Source organism: Thamnophis elegans, chromosome 3 (assembly GCF_009769535.1).
Source record: "Thamnophis elegans isolate rThaEle1 chromosome 3, rThaEle1.pri, whole genome shotgun sequence".
NCBI lineage: Eukaryota > Metazoa > Chordata > Lepidosauria > Squamata > Colubridae > Thamnophis > Thamnophis elegans.
The window spans coordinates 102019379-102042174 of NC_045543.1; positions in this window are offsets into that span (position 1 = coordinate 102019379).

The following is a 22796-nucleotide window of genomic DNA, read 5'->3' on the forward strand; positions in this document are numbered from 1 at the left end:
GATGAAGAGTCCTACCAAGGGGGAGGCCTCGGAGGAGGAAAATGCTGAAGATGACTCAATGGTGAATGCATCCATCCATCCCTTTGCCTTCCAAGTCAACCTCCAAGCATCTGAAATGGGGTTGGAAGGGGAAGTTGAAGCAGTCATGGACACCTGTTACACTCGATGATTAATCAGCATGTTGATTGTAAAGCAACTGGGCATATGCACAAAACTTCTAGCCTGTCCCATTTGGGTTGAGCAAGTACATGGAACGCTAATAGGAGGGCCCCGGCCACACTAATAACTGAACTGGTAATGTTACAAGTGGGCCGCCACTATTAGCTGCTCAGATTCATTGTGGCTTCAGAGATGCCAGAAAATATTATCTTGGGGCTTGCATGGCTTAAAAAGTGGAAGCCTAAGATAAAGTGGGAAGATGGCGGTAGGAAATTGATTATTGTATTTGGGCAGCTACCACTGGTGGAGGAGAAGAGCCACCCTGGGACGATTGAACCCAAGAGCCCAGAACCTGCAGCACCTATAGCAGAAACAAAAACCCCAGGGGTCCAACAAGTACCAAGAACCTTGTTGGGGGATGTTTTGTCGAGAAAACCACAGGACGACCATTAGAAGGGAGAAGTTGTTCACCCCATCATTTCTTCCTCCCATCAAAAGGCAGTCCAAATCACTAACTGAAGCCATGATAAGCTGATGACAACTATGAAATTGGCACTCCCAATAGACCAGTGGCTCAACAATAACCAGGATATCCTAACGATGGAAAATGGATTAGCCTGGAAGGGATCAAAACTGTACATCCCCACGGAGTTGAGGCTGGAGGTTCTACAGCAAAGCCATTATGCGGAACTGGGAGGCTACTTTGGATTCCTAAAAATGCTCCACCTCTCCAGGCATCAATTTTGGTGGCAAAGATGAAATTGGAGGTGAAAAATTATGTAAAAAGCTGTGCTACTTGCACAACGATGAAACCACTGCCAGAGAAGTCCCCTGGACTACTACAACTAGTGGCCAGCCCTAACCAACCATGTGAAGAGGTCGCAATGGACTTCATCATGGAACTTCCAGACAGCAGTGGGAACAGAGTAATCTGGACAGTTATTGATTTTGTTTTCAAGCAGGCATACTTCATCGCTTGCTCAGGGTTGCCGTCCATAAAGAAATTAGCGAAAATATTTGTGAAACACATTTATTGCCTGCACGGAGTGCCCAAGAAGATCATTTCAGACTGCAGAGTCAAGTTCACAGCCAAGTTCAGGAGAGAGGTTCTGAGGTCCATTGGGTCCACACAAGAACTGAACTCAGAGGTTCATCCCAGCATAAACTGCACAGCAGAGAGGGTCAATGTGGTGGTGGAACAATACATCCAGTGTTATGTGGACTATCAGCAAGACAACTGGTCGGACTTGATATCCTTCGCCGAAGTGGAGTACAACAACACGGTCCACAGCAGCACGGGATTAACAGTTTTCCAGATTACCAGTGGCATGGAATTTGTTGCCATGCCTGAGTTGCCTAGAGAACCTCCCTCCTTCATGTCTCTGAATGAATGGATGGGCACACTAAAGAAAGAATGGGAAAATATGAAGAAGGCTCTAGCAGATATGGCAGAAGCCTACAAGAAGCAAGCTGATAAACACCGCTCGCTCCAAAACCCCTTTCATGTCGGGGACAAAGTTTTTGTATCTACCAAATACATGAGATTAAGAATGCCTAGCTAGAAATTTGGTCCAAAATTTCTAGGTCCATTCCCAATAGTGAAGGTAGTTAACCCAGTTACAGTTCAACTCAGTCTACCCAGAAGTCTAGGGAAAATTGACTCAGAATTTCATTGTAGCTTGTTGAAGCCAGTAATTGGGTCCATCATAAGACCATCCACCCAAGCTTTCTCTCCTCCCATGGTGATAGAAGGAGAAACACAGTCTGAGGTGGAAAAAATCGTAGACTCCAGGCTTAATAGGGGTCACTTACAGTATTTAGTGCATTGGAAGGGTTACCCTTTGTCTGAAACTACTTGGGTGAAAAGTTGGAACCTAAAAGTGGAGTTAGTAAAACAATTCCATGAGAAATTTCCCAACAAGCCAAAGGGTCCTCCCGGGGGCGGGGGGGGAGAGAGGTGGTTAATTTTGTTATGTTAACTTTTATGTTGTTCTCTTTTCAGGAAACATTTTCTTCTGAGGAGAGGCTGCCTGTCAGGCCTGCAGTCATATTCCTTTTTAGGATCCTTGGCCTGCCACACTGTCTATTATTTCATTATGCTGTTTCGTTACTGTAGTAATTGGGAGAGGGAATAGAAAGGAGTAGAATTGTGGAATGTGTTGTCATTCCTTTCTAGAAGCCCAAGGTCATCTTTTGTCTCCGCACCTCTGCACCTGACCACAAGCAGCTGGGTGGAGATGCCAGCATGGCCAAAGAAGATTGGACCATGTGATGGATGTATGGACGTGGGGATAAGATCATGAACTTTCAACTGGGTGGAATCCTGAAAGGCTTTTAGATTTGGGATTCCAGAGTTTGTGCCAACATATCTGTCTTATTAAATTGGACTTTAAGGATAGCTCTGCCTTGGACTCTGATTTAATTTTGCATGATAATTGGAACGCTAACAATCTACACCTTTAAGACACATTTCATTTTGCTTTCAGTATGAATGAGAAATATATATCTTTTTAAGTTACCATATGCAGAAAAAATGATAGAGTATGAGGGAGGGGGGAAGGAAGGAAGGTTCCTGAATTTTTGATGTCGAGGTGGTACTTTTCAGACATTATTACATTTGTGCATTCTAAAAGTTAAAAAGTAATAATTCCAAAGAAGAGAAATAAATTTATGATAGATCTTGGACATTGACAAGTCACAATATTTTCTGGAATGTCTTCAGAAATTTTGAGCAAGGGCTTCTTTTTAAAGAGTTCTCATTTTACAAATAGACTGGAGAGAGTTATAGCCTAAGCTTTCTCTGTGAGTTAGAAAGTGCCAATTCTCTGATGTATAGATGACATGAAGGTCATAAAATAGACAGAGAAAGAGAGAGGCAGAGAAGTCATACAGAGTGGTTCAAGACACATGACCCAGAGCCCATTTCTATGGCTTTGTCTAGTCTCTGAAAAACAGTGAGACTGCATATAATTAGTTACTGGCCAATTCATCTCTCATCACAATTTATAAAGTGAAGTGCAGTGTAGGACCACAATACATTCTGTGTGAATCAACTCTTAGAAACAACTCAGCAACATCAGATGTCAGAAAGGGTTGCTGCTTGTGGATTGTTGAGAAGAAAAATAAATCACACTCTAATTTTGTAGCATATGCTAGCCATATTTTAGGGTGGGAATGTGTATCTTTATAATTAAATTCATCATATGACACACACCCCTCCTTTGCCCCTAAAAAGATAAGTCCAGGTAGTCTATGCTTAACTGTAGTAATTGAAACTCGAATGTCCAATACTAAATGATACAGTCATACAGCACAACTTCAAAGAAATATATCTCTTAGCAACAGCAATTCTGACAGTCCCTGGTTACAGTCATTAAAAAAATCGCCATGGGTCACTAAGCAGGGACCTCAATTGCAAAACCAGTCTGCAAAACTGGAAAGGTTGGGAAACTCTGAATTAGAGGAACTGAAGTTTACTGTTTTGCTGGGATTATGTTTTCTTCCTTTTGCTATCCCCTTTACTATTGAATACGTCTTTCTTTTCTTCTTTAGGCGGGGGTACAGTGTACACTGTTTCATTGTATGCACTTTATAAGCTGTTTTGGTTGAGAAGAATAATTTATAGGAGATCTTAGTATTAATTATGTGAACATACAAGCTTCTCAAGTGTCATAGGACAAAAAAAAGCCCTTTGAAATTGGCACTTCATTTCTCATATTTGTATTCATTATTTTATTCCTAACTATCTCTAGTTAGTCAAACAACTGATGTAGCCAACCTATTGGATGAAGCTATCACCATGATGGACTAAGGCTAAGAAGTTATACTTAAATTAATCAATCAATAACTTTTTCAATGATCCAGTTAGTACAGTACATTGCTCTGCCATTTCCATGGTTGTTCAGGTATGTATAGATACAATATTTCAAAGATCCAGCACCTCTAATGAACGTTCAAAGATGTGCCAAGGATTTGCTTGATTGATCCTGCCACCCACATAACCTAGTTAGCCTTCCTCCACCATAGAGATACTTATGAATATCCACTAGCACAGCCTGTGATTAATGATTGCTTAATCAATCTTGCAAGTCTGAAGTAACAGGGCAGATCTTTCCTAAGTTTCTTCCTCTCATTGTTAAGCATCTGTAGGATCCTCCTTCTCTTTTCTGGTTGTTTCTATGGCAACATCTCTTGCCCTCATCCCCCAATATCATCCTCACATACCATTTCCTTCAACTAGTATACCTTTTAACACTGTATTTTTTTTTAAAGATATGTAATCTAAAATAATTGGGATTACATACTTAAGCTGATTGAGAGAAAAAGATTAGTTTGTTCTAGCTATCATAGTGGACTCAGATTTGAGTCAGAGGAGGGGATTGATTATGAGCAGTCAGTTCCAGAATGGCTGAAAAGACAATGAGCAGCCAACTCTGGCACCACCAGACAGACTGCCATCTAAGCAAAGAGAGAAGATGACTCAAATCAGGATCTAGCAAACACAGCTGCCATAGCTCTCTGAAGATGAGGGTGCAGAATTATTATGCCCTTCCAATTCAAGAGCTCAGCAGACAGGAGAGAGAGTAGATCAAAGGCAATCTGCAAGTCTGCTTGCAAGGAATGATCTCGCCCCACTAAATAATAATTAGAACTGGTTCTATTAAAATGGAGCTGAGAGCAACGTTTTCTATTGACAACAATAGAATTCCCATTAACTCCCACTTCATGTGCCTTGATTTATGAACCTCACAACCCTGATTTTGAACCTGGACTCACTGACAAATCTAGTACAAGCTCTGACTCTTGGACTTTGCCTGCCTTTTCTTCTAAATACCGCTTTGATTTGGAACTGTTGTAAGCCATATTTGGGGAGCAGCAGAGGTGGTATTCAGCAGGTTCTGACCAGTTCTGGAGAAAATGTGAGTAGTTCTGAGAACTGGTAAATATCACCTCTGACTGCCCCTGCTCCCATCTATTCTCTGCCTCCCGAATCCCAGCTGATCAGAAGGAAATGGGGATTTTGTAATATTCTTCCCCTGCCATGTCCACCAAGCCATGCCACACCCACCAAGTCACACCCACAGAACCACTAGTAAAAAAAATGAATCCCACCACTGGGGAGTGGGCAGGAAAATGTGTGTCTACACTGCAAATGTCTGTGTTTGCAAGCTCATTTAATAGAGAAAACAAGTGTATGTGTGCTTGACCTGGGACAAGACACTAGCTTTCAAATCACTTTTTATGTTAACAAGAAGACACAGTGATTGTGTCTAGCTTACTGATAGGCACAATTCAATCAAAATTGATATTTCTCAGACTTTACCAGTATCATCCAATTACCGTGACAAGAGCTTTTAATATAAACTTACATTGTTGATAACCCATATGTAATTATATAAGATTTTCCAATTATGACATTAGTCCATGTCACAAAAACTTCAGATTAGAACCTCCCACATCACTTTGGTTTGTACCTATATGAGGTTTTAATCCAGCCAAATTGACAAATTAAACTGGAAATTACTTTGTTTTCTGAAAAACTACATGGTCTGAAACATCACCACAGTTCAATCTTTCAATGTTACAGTTTCACTTCCACAGCAGTGATGGATTAAGTTAAAAATAAAATAAATTGTTGAAGGTCATGCCAATAGAACAAAATAAATCAAGCTGCAATTATCTAAGCAAAAATAAGACAGAAAATTTGATAGGAACCTGTGGATGCATACATGCACATACCCATCACATTTTTTCCTTTTGAGATAAACAATAGTAGTAAGAGTATAAAAGGACAAGTAGAAATAGAAAATCAAAGAAATGAAAGATGTAATATAAAGAAAAATTTAAGAACTAAAATTAAATTGTTTTACACCAGCACAATTCACTTCATTTTTCCACATCTTTCCGCATCTTTCCTTTCCCACATCCATATAACTCTTCAAACATTGGGGTTTGCCCTTTGATATTCTGAGTGTCTTTTTCTGAATACTCTACCACAGTTTTCTGGGTCTTTCCTCTCCAATGTAAAAGTTGAAGCCCAAGAAACATTTGGCTCCTAATATACCATTCCTTATTGCTTTGACATCCAGCAGTGTTGAGAATAATTTTAAAAAAGGCAACATGGCAGCATATGTCAGTATGTCTACCATTCTACCACACAGTTGCAACCACCATCCTGACTTAGTGGTATTGTGCTTGGAGGAAGTAGTACTTGTTAATTGTTGTTTGTGTGTTTTACAGGGCCTACATCTTCCATCACCTGGATTGACAAGATTTTATTTCTTTAGAGAGGCTCTTGGCCTTTAATACAGTACAGGACTTGCACAGCAATTCAACAACTACAAATCTTTAAATACAGGGACTGGGTTTGTTCTTTCTTCCTACATACAAAGCCACTGTTAATAATATAGAAAGGTGTCTGGAGAAATGGAAAGGTTACTATACTTCCACACAAAGGCCTTGGACGATGTCTCATAGTTATACAGTTTTTGTCTGTACCATTTCTTTATCTCCTCTCCATCACTTGGAAACATTTGCGATTGAGTGTGCTGGTAACAAAGGTAATAGCTGACTACAACAGAAAGAAAAGATTATATATATTAGTTTTTATTAGAAATGCCGCTGCAGCCATTTTTTCAAGCTTCAGTCGTGACTAAATTAATACCGGGGGGAAATTCCTACTTTAGCCACTGACAAAAATAATATGTGATGTAATGGCAGGTGGGCTTTTATTTAGTATGGTAAAAAAAATCTTCAAAGAATCTTCCTGCCTGGAGCTGCCATAGATCAGTTTTTGCATTGTAATGCCTTGTTCTTAAAATGCATTTTCTGTCTGGCTTTTGCATATGGCAGAGGAGGTGGGGGGAAATCCAGAAATCAAGTAATATTGTACATGCTTCCTTGTGTAATATGCTCTTAACCATTACCTTATGTACTCTGATAGATGTTCAAGGTTAGGCTAATGAGATTGTTAAACATTGTTAAGGACCAGGGGGGCAATTGGTTCCTGATTCAGAAATTTCATGAGTAAAGTTTATCCTAATAAGCAGTGGGGAGATACCAGTGAGAAGATTCATCTCACACGCTCAGCAGAAATGTTCTTTAAATTATTTTTGTATTGAATGATTTCCCTTATATTAACAGTAGCCAACAATTTGCAGTTTCTTTTTAAAAGAATTATTATATTTATTAATATTCCTTAGTGGTTAATAAATCACTTATAGGCTCTTAATTCATAACATGGCAGCTTTCTGAAATGTGTTCTTATGGGGAAAAGGGAGGAAGGAAAAAGGAAGGGAGGGAGGGAGGGAGGGAGGGAGGAGGGAGGGAAAGGAACAACAAGTAACATTAACACAGGAACTAAAGAATAAAATTTAGAAATTTAATTCTACAAATATATCCGGAAAGTCTATTAACAGTTTGGTTCTGGATTATTTTTTTCCTTTTCTGAAATTGCCACGGACTTTCTTTGAAGGCAAAGAATGACCCTGTAAAGTTCAAAGTGCTTATTTGGTACATGCAAAATAAGAAAAGGCAACAAGAGAAAACTCAATAGAAAGAAAATATGGATGACACAGTTAGAAATGCCTCAAGGGAACCAGATCATAAGTTGCAACAGGAAGCAAAATGCCTGCAAGGGGCTGGCAAGTCATGTTGTAAGGAGGCGGGGTGATAGGTTCCATACACTGAACAGAAGATATCCATTTTCATGATGGCAGTGAGAAATTCTCTGCATCTGTTGCCTTAGCCTAGAGGAACTCTTTCCCGCTGCCATCAATAACCATGCAAACATTAAAAAGAGGAAAAAAGAAAACCCCAAAGCAAAGATCATTTTGACTCATCTGGCACAAGTCATTCTAAGAAAACTGAACCAGAGAGTGAGCTACAGACTGGCTGTTTGTTTCTCCCCAATGTGAGAACACATGTTTCCTGTGAGATCCTGTGAAGAAAATTTGCAACTAAAATCATTGCACTTACATGTATCTCACATCAGGAATTATTCATCAGTTCACTCACTTATCCCTTACTTCTCTTCATGAAAACTGGCTCAAATGGTACTATCTCTGACCCCTGTAGTACTGTCCAGGAAATCTTTTCTTACATTTCCCCCCCCCCCTACTAATTTTCAATGTTAGACTTTGCTTTCAAAATTTATTTCAAAGGAAAAGTTTGATGAAATTCTCATAGGTGAAGGGTGGTACTTATACACTTATTTAATTATAAGGTGTGAACAGATTTTCACTGCACAATCACCTTTCCAGCTCTGGCTTCACACACACTAATTAATTCCCAAGGGAAGGTTCATAAAGGAATTTTTCCTATGAGGCTCGTTCAGAGAGGAGAATGTGGGTCTGGGAAGACTTCAAAGTGATGTAATAAGGTATGATAGAAAATATAAACATCAACATAGCATCTTCACCATATCCATCAGGAATCTATACCCAAAAGCAACATCAAAAGGAATTCAAAAGAAATTCTCAAGCAGCCTGAAAATAACCTAATAAAACTAAAACCTTTTTGACAGGAGGGAAAATTTTCTAAAAACTGCAAAGTAGATTTTTACTGAAGCAATAGGAAAAGCATTATTCTCATTTTACCTCCACTTATTCTTCTGGAGAGAATTTAAGGTTGCTTTAAAAATGGAACTGCCTCATCTGGAAGATTCTTTCTGTTTAATTCTTTGGGGAATCCTCCTATGATGCATGATTTAGCTAGTGAGGGGTGGAGAAAACAGAAAGGAAGATCTCAAAAAGAAGTAAAAAGGCATCCGATAGTCTTATCTGACTTAACTAAATGCATACAATGGTCCAAATCCTCGTATATGAATTAGACATGCCCATCTAAAAACCAACTGGCAACCTACAAATTTAAAAGTAGGACACATTAATGCTAATGTGTGATATAGTATAGAATCATATCTATTGCAGGCAAATACATACTGTATGTTGTACCCACCATTAGATTCCATTAGTTTGTATGTATTCAATGAGAATAAGAGATAGGCAGCTATTTTTGTCTTACATGGTGAATGATATAGCAACCCAGGGATTGCACATGTAATAAGAGCTGTGTATCTTCAAAAATTTATTCAGAAGTATGTCAAACCTTGCATGAATGTAGGCACAGCAGCTCTCTTTAAAGATGCCCATATTTTCAAATACTTTAAGTAAGACTGAAAGAAGACAACCACTAGTGGCTACTTTAGCAGATGTATTAACTTGATAAATCAACTATTTCAACCACTTGCCTTGCTTTTCAGGCTGGTAGGGAAGCTTTTATGAGGTAGAGATAAGTATTTTACTTATATAAGATCCAAAGCATTTCTTTTGATTTCCCCCTCCCCTTTTTTGAAATATACTATAAAGTAAAGGTTTCCCCTGTCCAGTCATTTCCAACTCAAGATGGGGGATACTCACCACCAGTGCTTAGCCGAGGGAGCCACCATTTACACCCATAATTACAAAAGTTCCACGACTTTCTCCTTTCATTTCACCACTAAGAAAAAGTAAAGTTTATCTGGGAATGCTATTGGATTCTCCTGCTGCGCAAAGAAGGAGAGAACCATACTCTTAGCTCACACGAGTATAAGTGAAGCTAAAATGCTAGAAGGCGATATTTAAAACTAATGACAATAATTTGACCTGCTCTCTCAATTTTCAAGCCCCAACACCTGCTGTCTCTAAACTATCTGAAAGTCCTAGATGCACACACAAGAATTAATGTATAGCTTAAACTGTAACAGAAATCTGAACTAATGGCTTAATATTAAAAAAGGTATTGGTGATGATTCAGATATTGGAGTTAGATAAATAGATGGATGGATGAATATCTATCCCAAATACCAACATGAGTATCTGCAAATACCCAGAAGAACATTTCAAACTGGTCCCAATTTGAACATCAGAATCAATTACTTCCCAAAACATCAACTATCCCAAAAAGAAAACAATCTCCAACCTCAAAGAGTTCTTACGAGTAGAATGGCACAATCTTTTGCATACATGAGGAGTAAGGAATGGTAATACTGTGAATTAACCTTCAGTATTTTACAAGCAAAAACAGGAACATTTCTAGTATGTTAAAACAGAATATAATATAATAGTACAGAACAGAACAGAATAGAATTCTTTATTGGCCAAGTATGATTGGACACACAAGGAATTTGTCTTTGGTTAGGAAATTTAGTTAGGCAATTTGTTAGGCAATTGTAGCCATCATTCTTTTCTTTCTAGAATCATACATGATTGTTCCAGTCTTCAAAACACTTCTTCAAATGTGTATTTTAACAATATAACTAACAAATGTCTGAAAACTGCATTGCAAAGTGCAAACACTGAAGTATAAATTCCTGTCAGCCCATTTATTGAAGAAATATGGATCAGGTGGATTCTTTAACATTGGTATTCTTCCACTTAGATCTGACCGTCCTGGTCAAATAATACTATATCTTGTCAAAGACTCTCCGGTCCCCTGCTGTGCCCTGGGCTCATTTATAGTGAAACCACCTGTTTTTTCCTGATTGTTAAAACAGTATGATTTTTCCCTTCTCTTTGTTAACATTCCTCATAAATTGAGCTGTACAATTAAATTTGTTATCTGTCCTGTATCTCCCACCATTGAGTTTCACTGGTTGCTATTAGGCTATCGAATAGAGTCCCTTGGCAGACTTCAGGTATCAAATGTTCAGTACTTCAATCAGGAGGAGCAACTGGGGTTTCTTTTCTCTTACCAACCATTTCCTAATTCTCTCTTCTACAACAGGAATGCCTGCCCTATGTCCCTGCACCAAATTTCAACAGCATTTTAATGCTAATAACAATCTACACCAGGCAGTCAGCTCTCTGACAAGGTGAGAAAAGAAAAAAAAAGATGTCAGAAAAATGTAGAGAAAGAAAAACAAAACAAAAGAGAAAATGGAAAAAGAAAATGGGGACAAACAGGTTTTTGTCTCTTGCCACTCCTTGATATGTGCTTTAACCCTGCCAAGGGGTATCCACAGAGTTGGGGAAAAGTGTAGTCCAATGTTTCTCAACCTTTGCCATTTTAAAATTCGTGGACTTCAACTCCCAGAATACCCCAGACAGTACATGGATATTCTGGGAGTTGAAGGCCACACATCTTAAAATGGCAAAGGTTGAGAAACAGGGGTGTAATCAAAAGGATCAAGATGGCAGAAGTGATTGTGCAATTGTAGTCTATCTCTAATCTTTGCAAAACACTTGATTTGCTTTTGTTTAATTTTGAATTTCATGTTGTGAGTTTGATGATTTTTGGTAGAACAAAAGGAAGTCAATTTGGTCTAGTGATTAAAACACCATGCTAGAAACCAAGAGACTCTGAGTTGTACCTCCACCTTATTATGGAAGGCAGCTGGCTGACTTTGGGCCTCTCAGCCCAACCCACTTCTGAATATTATTGTTGTGGGAAAAATAGGAGAATGAAAGAATAAATGATATGCTTGCTACCTTGGGTTATTTCTCTTTGAAAAATTCAGGATCAATGCTACAAAGTCAGAGGATGACTTTGCTGGGAGAATGCTGGGAGAATGCTCTTACTTCTGTGTAGAAACTAAGTTGCATCAAAAGAACTAGTAGTAGCATTTATCCACATGGATGTTATCTTTGCCTTTATGTATCAGGCAGTCTAATAGCAAACAATCACTACAGAAGAGCAACAATAAATCTAAATAAAGATGCAGCAGGGAACATATTATAGCCATCATCTACCATGGAGTAATGCTGCAAAAATGTAATTAAATTGGTAACACCAATGGTAGGTGATTTTTGCTTTTGCTTCAACATGCTGGCAAGCACAGTTACTTGAATGGAACTACTAGAAATTTAACTGGGAGGAAAAATTGCTATGATCTGATATATTTTTTTTTGTGCTGTAAATCTGAATGTATTTCTCTTGAAGGTCTTCCTTGAAGGTCTAGTTTTACAAGAAATGCAGATAAGATTTAGCATATGAATAAACAAAGGTCAATACTAGAACCTGGGTTGCTAGATTTACAAATCAGGACTCAGATTTAAAACAAACTGGTCGAATTATTGCCTGAGGACAAACTTGAATTAATATAAACAGGCTAGGCAATACTTCTGGATATCTGCCTGGGAAGATTAATACTCCATCCCTAACTGACCGACATTGAAATTGCTAGGAAACACTTTCCATCACCCTAATCTCATTCTATGTATTCCAGATTGTATGCCATTATGCCTCCCTAATGAGGTAAACATAACCACTCAGTTGTTGGAAATTATTTACATTCCACATTTTATTATCATTTATAAACAGTTGTAGTACCTGTGAAGCACAGGCATTGATCATTAAGGGAATTTAGGCAGATGCTCTTCTTGGGGTATTCATTGCTTTGTTTAAGCTGTGACACTTAACAATGAACTTAAAGATGATTAGTGATTCCTAATCAAGGTTAATTTATTAAACAGAATGGTTTTAATTAGCTTGTCACATAAACTTCAGAAACAAAAATAAGACAACTGCATATCTAACTTTCAAGGTTACAGGTCTGAAAATCAGGATGAATGATAGTGGAGTTTATCACTTCTAGCATTGAATTTACCATCTGCAATAGTAAATGAAGTGCAATACTAAGCAGGCAACTCATCTCATCTATTGGTTTAAAACTGCCCGAGGGTTAACTCTATGTATCCCTGTTAAGTCCTCCCGTGCCAGCCGACGGTTCTGAATCCTCCTAGTTACCAGACCTGTATTGAATAAAGCTGTGAAAACCGTTACTACTGCCTCAAGCCTGGTTATTTAAAAATCCCTTTTGTATGTTCTAGAGACAATCACTACAATCATTCAAATAAAAAGGGTTCCATGCTACTACAAAGTTTCTACCTTTATTCCATTTACATATGTCTGTATATACACATCTATGTTTCTATAAGTACAAATGGAAATCTAACTAATAGAAGTATTACCTAGGTGTAAAATGCAGACAGAACCAATTAGGTTTATTCTGTTTAACCCCTCAACCATAATACCTTGCAATTGTCATCATAGATTAACAGTCTGAAGGCCTACAACAGCGTGAGAATAGTCTCTCAGTGACAAAGTCAGGAAATTGTACTCGTTAACCATGTCTCTTCACCTTACTAGTTATGCTGTCGATTGTCACATTCCAATGTTATTTCTCATCAAGTGGAAGCTACTGAAAGTGGTAATATGAAGTGATTGATATGCTGATGACATTCACCTCTACTTTTCTGTCTCCTGAATAAAGAGAACTGAATATCAAATCAAACTTTTTACTACAGTCATCTACTAGTGCAAGGAGTACAGTCATTTTTTGAAAAGCATAAAGATGATATGTCAAGAATAAAAACTAAAATGTAAAAAAATAAAAGATATAAAATATTTGTGTGTGTATGTGTGTGTGTGTATGTATATATATATATATATATATATATATATATATATATATATATATATATATATATATATATATATATATACATACACACCCTGAAAGAAGGGGTAGAAGTGTGATAGTGGCAAATATCTGTAGCTTGGGTAGAGGTTCATTCTCAAAGCTTGTGGGTTGGTTTCTGAATGTTTCATTACCAGTCCAGGTAACATCTTCAGAGGAATATCTATCACAAGACCCTCATTTTATACAACCCATACCTGACCTATCACCCGACCCATCACAATACAGTGGGATCTCAGGTCATGACCACAATTCATTCCACAACCTTGGTTGCAACCATATTTGGCTGTGACCCGAATCAAATTTTCCCATTGGATTGTATATAAATACGATCAATCCATTCCAGACCCGAAGGAATCATACAATTTTTTTTAACTTTTTAAAAATAGTTAATTATGCAATAGGACTCACAGTGTAATAGTAAAGGGTAAAATCCTTTAATAACACTGATAGCCCCTCCTAGTTTTCTTTTTGGATAGGAACCATAAAAATACTCTTCGAAATTAACAAGATTATCATAACCATGAACAATAATATATAAACTTTATTCCCAGGATATGCTTTAGAAATCTATTGTCTCTTCTTATAAAGGATGCTTTGCCTGAAATATTTTATTGAAGCTTTTTAAAGGATATCCAAGCTAAGGACCAAATAATTTACTCTCTTTAATATCACAACCTACAGAAATTTAGCAACACCACAAACTCAGAGAATGAACCTTTAATCTCATTTTACACCCAAGCTACAGATATTCGCCACTATTTCAAACACTGATAATTAACCAGGGTTGAATTTATTAGAGGAATTCACTGTTGATATCTCTTAGACCAGGGTGTTAAACTTGTATCATCACATCATTGTTACGTGATGTATCGTGATTTTTCCCCCTTTGCTAAATCGGGGGTGGGTGTGGTCAGTACATGACACATCCAGCCTAGGGGCCATAAGTTTGACACTCCTGTCTTAGACTAAATCTTAGTCCAATCCAATCAGTTCCTTACTGATAGCTAGGTTTCAGGGGAAAGAGCAGAAAGCATTGTTTGGTGAAGTATTAAGAGTTTCAGATAAGCAGAGATGAAGTGGAAGTGCACAATGTTAGGTTATTCCAGACTGTGACTGCTTTCAGGTAGAGTTTAATAGATGTTCTGTGTTTAAAAGAAAGTATGTTTCAGAGCAACAGCTTTCTTTCCATAGCAGGTCAGCTGCAAAAATGAAATCCAAAGCAGTTTCAAACACGTATTTTTATCATGTTTCTTCCCTCATTGCCATTTATTGTTTTAAAATGGTAATCCCCTGCAAATCACTTGCCATTTTGTGATTATGATTACAAGGTCAGGAGAAAAATGTCAACTTGAAAATAGAGGGCAAGATTTATTGTGCTGACTGGCAGTAGTTTGCTCAGAATATAAGTTACAGAATGAACATGAAAAATAAACTAGATACATAATCTGCTTTTATGTAAAATAACAGCGTTTAGCATTTTTGAAATGGATCTGTGCAAAGTTGTTGATGAATACTCAACATAGTGAAACCAACATTTTGTGCTTTCACTGTTCAGTATTTCAATGTGCCATTTCACTATTTAGGCCATTAATTATATATTTTCTCTCACACAAAAGCTGTGTGAATGGGCGCCATAGCCTTCAATGTTCTTGGCTATCTATAGTATTAAATTTCTGTAAGGAAAATGGATCTCATTATGATGAGAAAGACTCTAGGAAGATTGCTGTCCTATCAACTCTATTCCCTAATAGGCTTCCTCGGTCATTTCCTTTCCTTCAAATTCACATTGCTGGCTCTTTTGAAAAGCCAGCATTTATCTTTCCAGGTATCTATGGTAACTGCTGTATCTTCTATAGCTGAAGAAGGCTCCATGGTTACCATAATTACCAGAGAGCAATAGGCTTGTTTAGTGGCACAGGACTAATTTGGTAGCCATATGAAGATAGACATCCACTTACAACTCTTAGCCAGCAACTTTTTCGACATAAAGACATTCTGTCTGACTCTCATGAATACAAGATAATGCTGCCAGTGCTGAAACTAGCAAAACTGCTGAAACTAATAGACAAAATCTAGTCCCTGGGAAGAGAGGAAAACCAAGCTTGGCATTATCGCCTGAACTCTTCTTCCTCCATATTGTACTAAATTTTACATGTGTCTGGGTCTATCCAGGTCTGACCATATTACAAGACTGAGGGTAAAGAAATCTAACTTGAAAACAAGAAACACAAGTTGTTTACCTTTTCTATTTGCTACCCTATTATAATACCTGAAGATAGTGTATATTTATCACCACCATCCATTTCTATGGATTTGTGGATATCCTGTTACTGCATTAGGTTTGTTGGTTTGTTTGTTTGATTGATTGATGTTCCACCCATTTCATCTAAACTGACTTATGTACATTCACTTTCAATGGAATATTAATTTTAGAGGCTATAAATATGGACAATGGAAAGCCAATGCCATTCACAGTCTCAGCATTGTTTCATATAAATCCTTAATTTCCCCACACAGATTTTTCTTTCTTAGTAGCTATTTTAACACATATGTATGTGTGTATGTATGTGTATATTTGTATGTATATGGTATGTGTATATGTGTATGTAGATCTTTTCATCATATTTTAAAATAAATGAGTATTTGGGATGAAGGCAAACATTGTCTATATTATGAAAGGAAAATATTTATGCACATAGGCAAGATGTTTTGTAGCTTTGGGCACTTGGACAGCATCAAGCCCACAAAGTTGGCAAACCATGGAAACAGGAACTACCAGGATTTTGAGGGACGTGTCTTTTATAAATCTTGGAAAGCTTACAAATGAATTCCCAGCCAGTGAGCTGATTAAACTGGAGCCTGCTTGAAATACTTTTTTTTCCATGTCTGGAAAAAAAATAGTAATACCCTGTTTTCCTGAATATAAGACCTCCCCGGATAATAAGCCCAATCGGGATTTTGGGCACATGTGCTAAAATAAGCCCTCCCCTGAAAATAAGTCCTCCCTGAAAATACTGCAACACAGCAGCAGCCATGAGGTGACCAAGCTTGCAGCTTCCTGCACCTCAAAAATAATAAGACCTCCCTGAAAATAAGGCCAAGTGCTTATTTTGGGGGTCAAAAGAAAATAAGACCTTGTTGTATTTTCAGGGAAATACAGTAATAATAATAATTCTTAATTTTTAAAATCTCATTGCATTATCTCTTCCTCTATAAAAAGAATCTTCATCTTCCTCTGTTTTCTTCATGTAATGGTCTCGCAGATAGTGATAATGTTCTACCCTATGTTACAGAATCAAAATTATGTGTCAACTTAACAAGGGCATATCCATATGTACTGTCTGAGCAATTCCTGTCGTGTATTCATGCCAATTTGAATCAGTTTTAAAAAAAAGTCTGGACAGACTCTTTGACAACAGCTTAAAAGACATTCAGTGTGGACTGAAGGCTACCATGCTTCTCATTACTCATTACTTCTGCCATGCCCTCCCACCTTTATGATCCTGGAAAGCCATTGCCGATGAATTTCCTTCTTATCCTTCTTCTTTCCTTCTTTCCTTCTATCCTTTCCTTCTTCTGTCCAGCTTTACCTGGACAGGTTATTTATGCTATTTGGAAGGTGAGGTGACATTGAAACGTTGAAATGGTGCACTTCTTTCCTTATAAATGCAAAGAAAGTAGGAAACTTGAAAAAAGAAAGAAGCATAGTTTGAACACCACCTATTCTGTAGGTTTTGAATCAGCAACCTTGACTTACTGTGTGAATGTGTTTGACACATTCTCCAAAATGGGCAGAAGACAACATAAAATGAAAAGGAGTACTTCATAAATGGACCTCTGAGTCCATTTATAAATAGCACTCTGAGTTTGTTTTAATGGTAAAGCTGTTGTCGTCTGTTTCTGCCATCCAGAAATGAATACCTACGCATTCTTGTGAAGCAGAAATCGTGCGCTGTAGATAAGTCATAACGTTGATCTTTCATTTCATAATTGGTTTTGCTGAGCATGCAGCTGCTAAAATGAAGCTTTTGAAGCTTCCTAACCTTTTTCATTTTTCACTGATAGTCACTATTCCAGCTGTTTTCTCAGGTGGAAAAAAAGTACAGATACAGTTTTTTCAGTTGGGGAGTAAATAATATGGAAAAGTACAGGAAAAGCCATGGTCCCAAAGCTGTTCTTCTGATACAAATTATATCACATTAGCTGTCCTGGTATGTGAAAGAAAAAACAAAACATCAAACTATTGAAAACTATGTATACATGCATTTCCATCTCAAAGTCCTATTTTAATTAAAGAGCCAGGGAAACTTTGATTTTATAAATATTCCTAGTGGTGGTGAGTGGTGGTGGTGAGACAAGCTAGATTCTACATTGGGTACTACTTTTTTCTGTCCTAATAACTAGAAACTTATTCAATTATGGTCTGATTCTGAATAGTCCTTACCACTGGTGGGTTGCCAATTTTTTTACTACCAGTTCAGGCGTACTCACGAGTCCGGGTGGGTGGGTGGAGCCTCCCAACACCACTACTGCCAGTTCACCCAATTCGGGCCGAACCGGGAGTAATCCACCTCTGGTCCTTACCTACTCTCAAGCATATTGCCAGTCTTGATTAACAGAAATTTGTTTGAAAGGGAGAAATAAACATGGAATTTTACATTATTTATTACAATATACAACATTTTCTTAAAAACGTTTCCTAGAAATTATTCCCAACTACTACATGTATTGGCAATTGCAAACTTCTTATGGATTTTTGTGTAAAATTCTTTTTTCTCTAAATATCAATATTTTACCAATTTTTTTAACTATGGCGGTATACCCCTTTAAAGATTACATTTTACTCCAGTATAAAAAAACTGCTGAGCAGTAAAATCCCTTTTTATTCTCATTTCAATGTTACAATCTGCTGCTCGTAGGTGATTATTATCTGTACTTTTATTTCTAAGAGTGAGCTCTATGTTATCCACAGATCATATGATGGAATTAAATGGAATTGAAAGCTCTTAGACATTTTAGCCCCTTAGCTTAAGTTCATGTGCTTTTTTTTCTGAACATATCTAAAGACAAATAGCCTCTTGCATTTTCAAACATGATCCCTTTTACCCTCATGTATGTAGTATTACATGAATATTTTAAGAAGCAGTAATAATACCATATACCCCAAATTCTTAGAATACCTGAGCTAGCCCTGTAATTTACTCATTTAAAAAAACAGTATATTTATGACAACAAAACTAATAATAACCTGATTCCCACTAGCTAAAGAAATTCCCCCATCATGTTAAATTGGGTGTTTCTATTTGATCAAAGAATCAATATTCACTTTACCTCAATCTGCCCTTAACCACTTAACTATTCCTTACAAGTTTTCTCATTTCATTGAGTAATCCTTTTATCTGCCCATGTTCTAAACTGCCTTCAATTATGTTGCCATTCTTCACTGCCCTGAGTTCCCAAAACAGCTTTGTGTTGTTATGTATTTTCTTCATATCAGATATAGAGCTGGAAAGTACTACAGTAGTTGCTCTGGCACCACTCTGAAATTTGATTACTTTCTATTAAAGGGTCCACATATATTAAAATAATACAATAACCCTCCCCTAAATTTCTGCAAAAATACAATGTTTCAGTTAGATCAGTTAACTGACTTTTATCCATCATCCTGATAGTCTGTTTATCCTATCAATCAATCAATATTATTTTCATTTTCTCCTTAACTGAAGTTAACCCCTTCTATTTATCTTTTCTTTTCACATGATTCAAGCACGTTTCTTCACATTAAGAAAATGTCTAGCTTTCCAAAATATATTTAATCACATTCTGCTCAAAATGCAGTTTGGTATGTTTTGTGAATCCAGCTAAAAAATGATAAACACCCTAATAAAAAAAATATCATTGGAGATACATCTGTGGTCTTCTTCAGATCATCTACTATGAAATCTGTAGATATAATCTACCATATAGTTTCTTCTTGAACCATAATAAAAATTTCATGAGATGTGTCCCACTTCTAAGCAATAGCATTGATGAAACTTCAAAACATATTTTCTCTGTTGCAGCACTAGCTCTCTGGAATAACATACTCTGAGAACACTATAGATGTTTAGACCTTTAAAAATGTAGCCTTTCCCCCAAGGTCTAAAATAGACTGAGTCCATTTGGTGTGTAGTTTGCCCTGCTACTGAATGTTTTTCCCCTTGCTGAAGCCAATAATATGTTTTAATCTGTTTTTTTAGGTATCATGTTGGTGTCGCATTATTTGTCATACAGGTGTCATTTTAATTATACGTTCAGAGCCATACAGCTAAGAAACAATGAGATAAAGACATCTTCAAATTCTGGATTTAGAGATGGTCACTAACTCTATAATGGATCACCAAAAGAACAAACTAATTTAGAGAAAAAAAATGATACCAATTAGTTATTTTAGGCAAGTGAAGTAAATGTACGACAGATTTGCAAAAGTAGATTTGCTTGGCAAAATTAAAAGAACTAGAAGAATGGAAGGCAATGAATAAGTGCATGGTCAAGATTAAATCAATTATAAACATTTTCTTCAAAAAGATACAAGATATTTCTGTGATCAGCTTGGCATCAGAAGCAATTGTCCATATAGCCATTAAGAGTCAAGCCCCAATCAATGGCAGCTTCACCAACTTCCTGCATCCTTGCTTAAATGAAAGTCCAAAAGGATAATATCTGAGTGTGCTTATAGAACAGCAGCAAGAGATGGTTTTTTGCAAATTGGAGTGGTGTCCATCTCTATTTCCTGAACTAATACATGGTTGAAAAGTAATTAAAGATAGCAGCCAAAGTATTCATAGATGCTACAAAAACTGAGATACACTTAGCATCTTAGACTAAGATACCAAATGTGTCTTAGCCATATTGTTTTGGATTTGGATTTCTGCTTCAGTGATGTGGACAGATATTCACTGAACATGATGCAGACTCATTTCAGTTTACAGAGTCAGCCAGGTTTGTGGCCAGAACATTAAGAGTTAAAAGGTTGAAAGCAGCATCACTTTTGGCTGTAGTTAGAGAATGTGAAATAATCTGAAAGCCTTTATTCCAGAAATAGCATGAAATAAATTTACATTAAACATTATTCACTGTTAAAAATAAAAAGTATTCTGAATAATGAATTGGGGGAGGGAGTTTATCTCACCCAAAAACAAAGAGCAAATATTTCATCTGGGGATGAATTCTGCATACAGAATTGCTAAAAGTTCCCATTTCTATCTGCACACCTCCCACCTCTAGAATAGAAGGACTGCTGGATACACAAAGAGATAGGAATAGCATTTAGATTTAGATTTAGATTTATAACTGCCCCATCATACTTTACAGCACTTTATGAGTGAATTACAAAGTCAGCATATTGCCCCCAACAATCTGGGTTCTCATTTTACCAACCTAAGAAAGATGAGACTGAAGATCACAAAGACTGAGTCAAGCTTGAGCCATGTCAGGATCAAACTTCAGGATGTAGACAGTTTGCCTGCAATACTGCACTTAACCACTGTGCCATCAAGGCTCTTACAGACACATGTTCAGTATAACTTTCCCAAAATTGTATTTCTAACCAAGGAGAACAAACCAGGTTTCCTGAACTACTTGTTGGAATGCAAATAGCAATATCAATAGCATTTATATACTGCTCCATAGTGCTTTACAGCACTCTCTGGACAGTTTACAATGTTGGTACATGACCCCAACAATTTGGGTCCTAATTTTACTGACCTCAGAAGGATAGAGGACTGAGTCAACCTTGAACCCATCAGGATCAAACTCCAAAATGTGGGCAGAGTTAGCCTACAATACTGTATTCCAACTACTGTGCCACCAGTGCAAATACTTCCATACCACTCAAAGATCAAATTTCACCCTGAGCCCGGAAACAATTGCTTGCCCCTAGTCCAGTGTTTCCTAAATATTTTTTTCATTACCAAAATCAATTTATCATGAACCGAGGTGGCGCAGTGGTTAGAGTGCAGTACTGCAGCTAACTGCTAGTTGCAGTTTGGCAGTTCAAATCTCACCGGTTCAAGGTTGACTCAGCCTTCCATCCTTCCGAGGTAGGTAAAATGAGGACCCAGATTGTTGGGGGAAATATGCTGACTCTGTAAACCGCTTAGAGAGGGCTGAAAAAGCACTATGAAGCGGGATATAAGTCTAAATGCTATTGCTATCAGAAATCTGAGGACCAATCATAAGTCTCTTCCTTCAGCGCCATCAAAACTTCAAATGGTTGCTGAACAAATGATCATAGTTTGAATACCCTATATTATAAAAATAATATCATTGCATAATCTTTATGCCGTTTCAACAAATTACCATCAGTATTTTACTGATGTTCATCTTAATAGGTATTTCAGAGATTTTCAAATATATTTTAGTACACATGATCATCTTTAAATCAATTTAAATGTCCCTAGTGTGATTACCGATAGTAAGAGATTTGTGTGCATTGTTACCCAAAGAAACACCACTTTTGCATTTATCTAGCTTTGAAAAGTGCTGCCCTAGCCTAAATATACCTATTTTTGAAATGTGTATTAAATTTAGTGGGTAAAACATTTTTGGAACTGGATTGACCGTCTCGTGTATACTTCTGGTTGCCACAAACTTATATTTTCTTCTTATTATAATTTGTTTATTTTACAAACACAATCAGAGGACATAAAAGGAAGAAAAAGAGAAGAGAGAAAAAAATAAAAAAAACATACATTATGGTTATGAAAAGCATCATAACTATGCTATAAAGTCTGAAAAAAGCCATGAGTTAAATCTGCATATTAAAAGAGATTAATTTGAAGGTTTAAATTAGCACTAAAGTACATCAATGTTAAAAGTATGTTATTACACAACCATTAACAACTGCAGCCAATATTACTCAAATTATAAGTTATAAAAGGAAATAAAAGTTGCAATGATTTCTGCCTGATATTCAAAATTTGTCAAGTTTAAGAAATCAGATAAAATTTAATACTATAATTGTATGTTAGGAAAAACCAGGATTGCTGCAATCTTAAATACATTTAACCTCAATTTGACAGAACTGAAATGTCTTTCTCATAAACCTCTACTGCTGAAATCTATTTATATATTTCCTTAACCTTAAGCTTTAACAACTGACTTCTTTCAACCTCTCATTTAATTACAGGTTCTATAG